General features: G+C 35.9%; 1 long non-coding RNA gene across 1 annotated transcript; it reads right to left on the minus strand.

Annotated features, from left to right (window-relative positions):
• Positions 1-6,493: 6,493 nt before the first annotated feature.
• On the minus strand, positions 6,494-7,558 carry LOC146731488 (uncharacterized). The gene is made up of 2 exons (XR_014927002.1): positions 7,018-7,558; positions 6,494-6,739 (listed from the first exon to the last, which is right to left on the minus strand). It is a non-coding gene; the product is annotated as an uncharacterized LOC146731488 (long non-coding RNA).
• Positions 7,559-8,601: the final 1,043 nt, after the last annotated feature.

An 8,601-nucleotide genomic window follows, 5' to 3' on the forward strand; every position in this document is an offset into this window, starting at 1 on the left:
GTACAGTAGTATGACACAGTAGTATGACACAGTAGTATGGTACAGTAGTATGGTACAGTAGTATGACACAGAAGTATAAATCAGTAGTATGACACAGTAGTATGGTACAGTAGTATGGTACAGTAGTATGACACAGTAGTATGGTACAGTAGTATGGAACAGTAGTATGACAGAGTAGTATATATCAGTAGTATGGTGCAGTAGTATGGTACAGTAGTATGACACAGTAGTATGGTACAGTAGTATGGTACAGTAGTATGACACAGTAGTATAAATCAGTAGTGCCGCACAGAATTATGGTACAGTAGTATGGTACAGTAGTATAACACAGTAGTATGGTACAGTAGTATGACACAGTAGTATAAATCAGTAGTATGGTTCAGTATTATGGTACAGAAGTATGACACAGTAGTATAGTACAGTAGTATGGTACTGTAGTATGGTACAGTAGTATGGTACAGTAGTATGACACAGTAGTATAAATCAGTAGTGCCGCACAGAATTATGGTACAGTAGTATGGTACAGTAGTATGACACAGTAGTATGGTACAGTAGTATGGTACAGTAGTATAAATCAGTAGTATGGTACAGTATTATGGTACAGAAGTATGACACAGTAGTATAGTACAGTAGTATGGTACTGTAGTATGGTACAGTAGTATGACACATTAGTATAGTACAGTAGTATGGTACAGTAGTATGACACAGTAGTATAAATCAGTAGTATGGTACAGTAGTATGACACAGTAGTATGACACAGTAGTATGGTACAGTAGTATGGCGCAGTAGTATAACACAGTAGTAAGACACAGTAGTATGGTACAGTAGTATGGCACAGTAGTATGGTGCAGTAGTATGGTACAGTAGTATGACACAGTAGTATGACACAGTAGTAAGACACAGTAGTATGGTACAGTAGTATGACACAGTAGTATAACACAGTAGTAAGACACAGTAGTATGGTACAGTAGTATGACACAGTAGTATGGTGCAGTAGTATGGTACAGTAGTATGACACAGTAGTATGACACAGTAGTATGGTACAGTAGTATGGTACAGTAGTATGGTGCAGTAGTATGACACAGTAGTATGACACAGTAGTATGGTACAGTAGTATGGCACAGTAGTATGGTGCAGTAGTATGGTACAGTAGTATGACACAGTAGTATGACACAGTAGTATGGTACAGTAGTATGGTACAGTAGTATGACACAGTAGTATGACACAGTAGTATGGTACAGTAGTATGGCACAGTAGTATGGTGCAGTAGTATGGTACAGTAGTATGACACAGTAGTATAACACAGTAGTAAGACACAGTAGTATGGTACAGTAGTATGACACAGTAGTATGGTGCAGTAGTATGGTACAGTAGTATGACACAGTAGTATGACACAGTAGTATGGTACAGTAGTATGGTACAGTAGTATGACACAGAAGTATAAATCAGTAGTATGACACAGTAGTATGGTACAGTAGTATGACACAGTAGTATGGTACAGTAGTATGGAACAGTAGTATGACACAGTAGTATATATCAGTAGTATGGTACAGTAATATGGTACAGTAGTATGACACAGTAGTATGGTACAGTAGTATGGTACAGTAGTATGACACAGTAGTATAAATCAGTAGTGCCGCACAGAATTATAGTACAGTAGTATGGTACAGTAGTATGACACAGTAGTATGGTACGAACAGCGTCCGGATAACTTTCGGAAATTCCGTCGCGTTTCGGAAAGATTTAATTTTCACAACTTTTGAATATTTATTCATACTTTTAGGCTAGTGAGGAGGTTATAATAATTTTTCATTTCACTTTAACTCTGTTTTTTTCACCCCTCAGACCCCTTTGAAAAGTCACTTCTGGCCATTGTAATGGCCACTATCTTTTTAATGGCCAGAATACCAACCAGAAATTTTTTAATGGTCAAAATATTGGCCAGTATTTTCAAACTGGTAGTTATAATCACCACTATTTTTACACTGGTCAGAATAATAGTAATTTTTTATTTAATGATGGAGTGGGTGACAATCTATTTTTTTAATGGGTATTATAATGATCATTTTATTTTTCATTACATGAATAAAATGGTCATTTTTTTTTCATGTCACAGATATACCCGGTAATGGCACATGGGGATTGACAGCTCTCCTCTTTTTCCTCACTCGCTTCAGTTTGCTTCAATTTTAAGCCAGTACAATTGTAGGTAAACGTAAAATACAAGATTTTGAAATATGGAATTATATATCTTGAAAAAATATAACGTTTTGGATTAATTTGTTTTTAAAATCACAACAAATCATGCACTTGATACTGTTGACTTAATAATATATAGTATAATGCAATAGGTTATTGAACATAGAAGATGACCCGTTTTCAAAATTCTGTCTAGACCCTTATCACGGGTGCTAATGAAGTGTGTGCAAACATTGAGCCCAGGCTAATCACCCAAAATTCCATTGTACTTGATGTCCATTTGAAAATTTAACTATTATATTCATAACTATTCTTATTCATAACGATACTAAACTTGACAATCAATACAAGCACATTCTGTGACATTATTCTTGAGATAAAAATGGACTGACAATGAGACTCTGTACTACATCCTGTTCTTATAAAGGCAATATCCAGCATTTTAATACCTTGAACAAACAAACACGACATTCACTACTGAACCTTTGAAAAGTGTGCAACCCCAAAAATACTCAGCAACTGACTTTCCACCAAAAAAAGTCACATAAACAGCTGGTTACTCCAAAAAGTCACAGGGAGTTACTCCAAAAAGTCACATAAACAGCGAGTTATTAATCCGAAAAAAAGCCTGTCTTTATGAGTGGGGTTAAGCTCAAACATAAACAAAATTCCCATTTTAATAATGACAAAAAACTAAAGTTTAGTCTTCAAATACACCCAAACTATAACATTTTAAATTGAAATACTTAACCAGTAACTTTTCATAACATGTGTTATAAACTGTAGAAGTTTATGTTGAAGGGTTGATGGAAGGTGATTTTAAAGTGGCTAAGACATAGTCAACTAAAAAATACCCATGATGCTCTGCTTTATTTTTATATTTTGCTATTTTCTCTATTATGAATGGTTTAATGTGATATGAAAATTATCTGTGAAAATATTCCACGACTACTGCATGTGTACAAAACGGTGTTGGGTGGTTCAGTAAGTTATATGGGGGGGGGGGGGGGGTCTAGCATAGAGCTCCATGTGTGTAGCTAGCTACTTAGCAGTGAATGGCATGTTTGTTTGTTCACGGTATTATAATGCTGCACAATAATAGTGTTCATGCTACATGAAGTACTAGCTAAGATTTTAGCTGATGTTTGCATTTTGACTAGACCCAATTGCATCCATGCATTGGGAGGGCCAGTCCTTAGCACGGGCTAAGGGGCGATGTTTACGAACGCAAAATTTCTGCTGCTGACATGCATTCAAACTAAGGAGCGCCTGTTGTTAGTTCCACTACCAATGGTCCCAAACCATCCTCTCTGCCCTGCGGCTGCCATATTATCGGCCTTCCTCATTACCCCTGGCCCCCCCTGAGAACCCAGCCTTTTGCTACCTCCCCCCCCCCACCCAGTCACTGCCCCACTTTTTACCAAGCGTCTTGTCTCCTTGCTGACACCTTTAGTGTCTGACATCTCGCAATTTTCCACCCACAGCTTTCGGCGGGGAGGGGCCTCATGGGCATTACGGTCTGGTATCCCATCTGAGCTCATAAAATTGTTAGGTGATTGGAAAAGTGATGCTTTCCGTAAATATCTCCACCCCTCTTTTCTACTCCGTCTTGAAACATCACAGCGCTTTGCATCCAACCTCCCTACTCACTAATGGTGTTTGGGTATTTTGGGGAATTTCATTCGTAGTGTTTTCGGTTTGTAGTACATACAACAGTTACCAGTGGTCTCCCCTGGATCAGCCTTACAAGTGATTTATATATCACCTTTGAACTGTCACCTTTGACATTTCCAACGCTAGTTGTTAAAGGGGCAGACCACTGATTTCATCAGTAGTAGTAATGTGAGTTTTTAGATTAGTAATAAATACCCCCTACTGTACCCAAACACCGTCTCTGTGTGTACTATTGTGCTGCCCCCCTCCTTAACAAACCCAGATTTAAATGCTACATGAAGTACTGGCTAAGATTTTAGCTGATGTTTGCATTTTGACTAGACCCAATTGCATCCATGCATTGGGAGGGCCAGTCCTTAGCACGGGCTAAGGGGCGCTGTTTACGAACGCAAAATTTCTGATGCTGACAAGTTTCATTCTAATTTATGAAGCGAAGTGCACTGGAACACAAGCGTAGACAGACAGATTTATTTGGATGCACAGGAACAGTATATAACGGCGTTACAGAATGCAGAGTTTTATTAGTGCATGTCGTAGACAGCGAACCAAATTGGCGTTGTTGTATGCTCTACTACAGCGACCCAATCAGTGTGGAAGCGTGTACGGAGTAATTAATGACTGGTGGGATACTAGTTGACGACTTCCCCAGAAGTCGAAGATATGGTGTTTCACATGCGCACGCATGCCGTTTTGGAGTGTAACGTAAATTGCACATGTGATATTGCTTTTGAGTGTACCAATCAACATCACAAAAATTCCCTTCTAACAACTATCAGCAAACTAGTATCGGAAGCACCACAATGGTTTAAAAAAAAACAATTGAAAAAACTGGTGATGATATTAATGAAAAAAAATAAGCATTATAAATCAATAAAACATGGAAAAGGAATGAAAAAAAAAATATTAAGGGAGAAAAATATATGGTGGTTGTTTCGATAATTTGTGGTTGGTTTATTTCGGTTAACAGTGTAGTTATAGAACTGTACCATTGCTGTTTAATTGTTTGTTCATAATTGCTGCCTCCCTTGGGAAACAAGTTTGGGTGTTCTTAGCCAGTGCACAGACCCTCAACACTGTGGCCTGTGCTATAACTGTTGGGCCCTCCTGTGAGTGAACACAATTGGGTATAGCTGATATGCAAACATTTGGGATTCACTTATATCTTAGCCTGTACTTGGTCAAAGTCCCTCTTATGACTATGACTTGGTGTAGCCTGAAACCAGACTACTGTGGATTAATGATGTTTTGTAATGGATTACCTCCCTGATGAGTACATTTAAATAACAATGGAAACTAGCATATCACTGGCAACACATACAAGGATTTTGGCAAATTTTCACCGTTTTGTATGAAACTATTTTCACAACAACATTAATGTTTTACAATAAATTATATCAAACATATGTATAATTTAGTAGTATTAAAACTTTTTAAGTTTTTTTGAATTAAGAATGCACCAATCTTACTAGGAATCTATTCAAATCTAACCTAATGTGTGCTATTAATAATGGCTCATCAAAGGTATTGAATTACTGAACACACATCTTTGCATAGTTTCCAAAACTAAAATATTATTTCATGCTCTGCCCCCTCTCATGTAACAGTTTGTTAAGAATACGTACATTATTTAAAATCATTTTAAAAATGTGACTGGAATGTCCAGGCCCAAACTTCTGCTGCTGCAACATCTGACCATTCCTGCATGTACATGCAATTGTTTCTCTGAGATTCTGCATGCAACCAGTTTATTTTTTGAACTGAATAACAGATTCCTAGAAGTTTATTTTGACATTTCCAAATAACACTATATATAATTTAACAATTTCAGGAATAGATTAGATTACTTGCTATTCCATTAGAAACTCTTACTTCCAAGTGTGATTTTCAACAAGCGTTCATATGTTTAGCTAACCAAAGGGAAACAAAAGCATAGTGACAGGAAGTCAACACAGCAGAAAGTATGACTAAGGTTTACACTTCAAAAATGACTGGAAAGTAAATAATTTATAACCAAAGACCATCTATGCATAAACAACTAAAGATCTGGGAGGTACAGCTTTGCAAAGTAAAAATGTCATATGGGGGGAGGGGGGTTAAAACATTGCTTCAAACACAGTCCCTCTATCACTGTGCTTCAAAACATCATCTTAATTATTCAGCTCAGTGTACAAACACATAAAGTACAGAAATTGGATAATTAATGAAAACATTAGACAAAACAAGAATATGTAAGCAATATTTTGTTTTGTTTTTGAAAAATCATGATGTAGTGCACAGCCATACAGACTGTTTTAGTGGATAATAATATTTTAGGTTTGCAATGTCATACTCCTCCAGATATTCATCAAGTTTTCTTGAGAGGCGATTAGCTTAAGGAGGGGGCTGTGCAAAATGTTTTTTCTCCTCTTTGTTTTTGTGCTATTCTTTTTCTAGTGTAAAATATTTTTTCTCAAAGATGTAGGCGTGTCAAATTTGTTCATGTTTTTGATCTCTACAGGATTTTTTCAATAATATTTTCCTGTTAATTATTATTAAGAAGATGAAAGATTGTGGAGTGAGTGTGGGTGTGTACAAAAGGGTCAGCAAGAAGAACTATATAAGATAGCTGAAAATCATGAAATACCAGATGAAAGATGTCACTTTTATTTGTGGGAAAACATAAAAAAAGGAATGTACAGTAACTCTACACACTTGGAACTTTCAAAATCTGTGTGCAAATGTAAAACTGATAAACATGCAAATGCTAAACCATTGCATCCATCAATACTGGTTAAACTCTTTTTTCTCCTTAACGTCCATAAATTCTGGTTCTTCAACTTCTTACGTTCCATTTATATAGTATTTCCTTTTTTTAAATTGTCATTATCTGCAAAAAATAATTCAGATTGCTATTAGCTTACAATGACCAGTTTTTAATTAAGACACTTTGTAATCAATTTTGGAAACAAAAATTGGTGGTGTCTGTGTATTCTGGCATATTTCTGTCCTCACTAATAACAATGTGGATAAAATGACATCTTGTGATATGTCAATTTTTCCCCTATGCAACTCAGATATACTTCCAAAAAGATGATACCCGGTACATTCTGATTGAAAAAATATAAATATCAAATAAAACAGAATAACATCAAATTGTTTCCTAACCGAATATATTAAGGGGTTGTGCCATATATACACACAGTTCATCTCTTGAGAGACTAGAACAGTACACAGTCCCTCTGTGGACAGTACATTGCTGTACTTGGAACCTAATTTCTGAGAACAATAGGGGGATTTAACTTCCTACAAGAGACAAAAGAATGTTATGTAACAATGCAGCTGCATGATTTTGTCTTTCAAAGTAGGAAGTTGTGTACATACAAAATTATAGAGTCCCTCCACAATGGGAATGCCACCATGCATGTACAACTTCATCGATCCCCAGGTACTTTCACAAAATAAATAATTGTATTATAATTATGATCCAATACAATACCATATTTGCTCTAAAATTACATTTGTGGATACTAAATCATGAAAATATTACATATTTCGACCATTGAAGATCCCTGTAATTTACCTAAGCGCATGTGCTGCTAATAGAGTAATTATGTTAAGTGTAATATTGTTTCTATATTTTTTTTTCAAAATCAAAATAATGATATTAAAAATATAAAAACAGTTTAGTTTGAAAAGTGAAATAATGGTATTCAGATGGTTATGATTTAAGCATGACCTTAGAAAACAGGGTCATGCATGCAACTTCTGTCTGAGACAATGTGCAATGTGGGTTATAACCTCCTGTATAATCTCATTAATACATATACATGTACCTAGAAGATTTATACATCTGAAACAGTTTTTACTAGTATTCCTATTAGTCAGTGTATAACAAGTGCACTATGCTATATCTGTTCTAAATATGATGAAAAATCCACTTGTTATAATGACACAAATTTCCACAGGTCATTGTTTACTTTTAGGCAGTTTTGTTTCCTTGCAGAGAAAACTTACCATTTTTGTTTCCCTTTCCTGATTTCATAGTGGAATAAAAATTGTTAATTTTTAGTTTCACTCGCATCAATAGAATGGACTTGGCTATTCAAGTTTTGATCAAATTTAATTTTTCTGATTATATTCCAACCACAAAATTGTCTCATTTTGTGTAGCTACACCCTGACAGCCATGTTTGGCTTATGAAACAGGAGAAGATGTAACAGTGGTGTTGACATAGATTTATTATCAGTTTCTCTAAGGTGTTAATTTGGGTAGGGGGATTATAACTAAGGTTACATGAAAGGGGTAGCCACAGTAACATGTCCCTGTTCTCTAAGGTCTATGACTAAATATTTTTTTGTCCAAGTTGAGCAAGAGTACCCATGATCAATTTGGCTGACCCAGAAATGCCTAGGACATTTACTGACTGCATATTACACCTTCATTATATTTTGTTTAAGTCTTGCCCATTTGCCCCCTGTATCTTCAATAGTAGTGTTCATGCTACACAAAGTACGGGCTAAGATTTAAGCTAATCTCATATGTTTGAGTTCATGCACAGAAGGAAACAATGGTTAGCACGGGGTAAGGAACACCCAAACTTATTAAGAATAGGCAAAATCTTCAGAAATTTTAACTATGAGTGCTCAGTATGAGTAAGTAGGAAGGTTAGTTCTACAGTTATAAAACAATACCAAAGCAAATTCAGAAAGTGCAAACTGCAGAATAACAGGAAGTAGCACAGTATCTCAT

The sequence above is a fragment of the Saccoglossus kowalevskii genome, chromosome 18, assembly GCF_978046115.1.
Source record: "Saccoglossus kowalevskii chromosome 18, keSacKowa6.1, whole genome shotgun sequence".
Classification (NCBI taxonomy): Eukaryota; Metazoa; Hemichordata; class Enteropneusta; family Harrimaniidae; genus Saccoglossus; species Saccoglossus kowalevskii.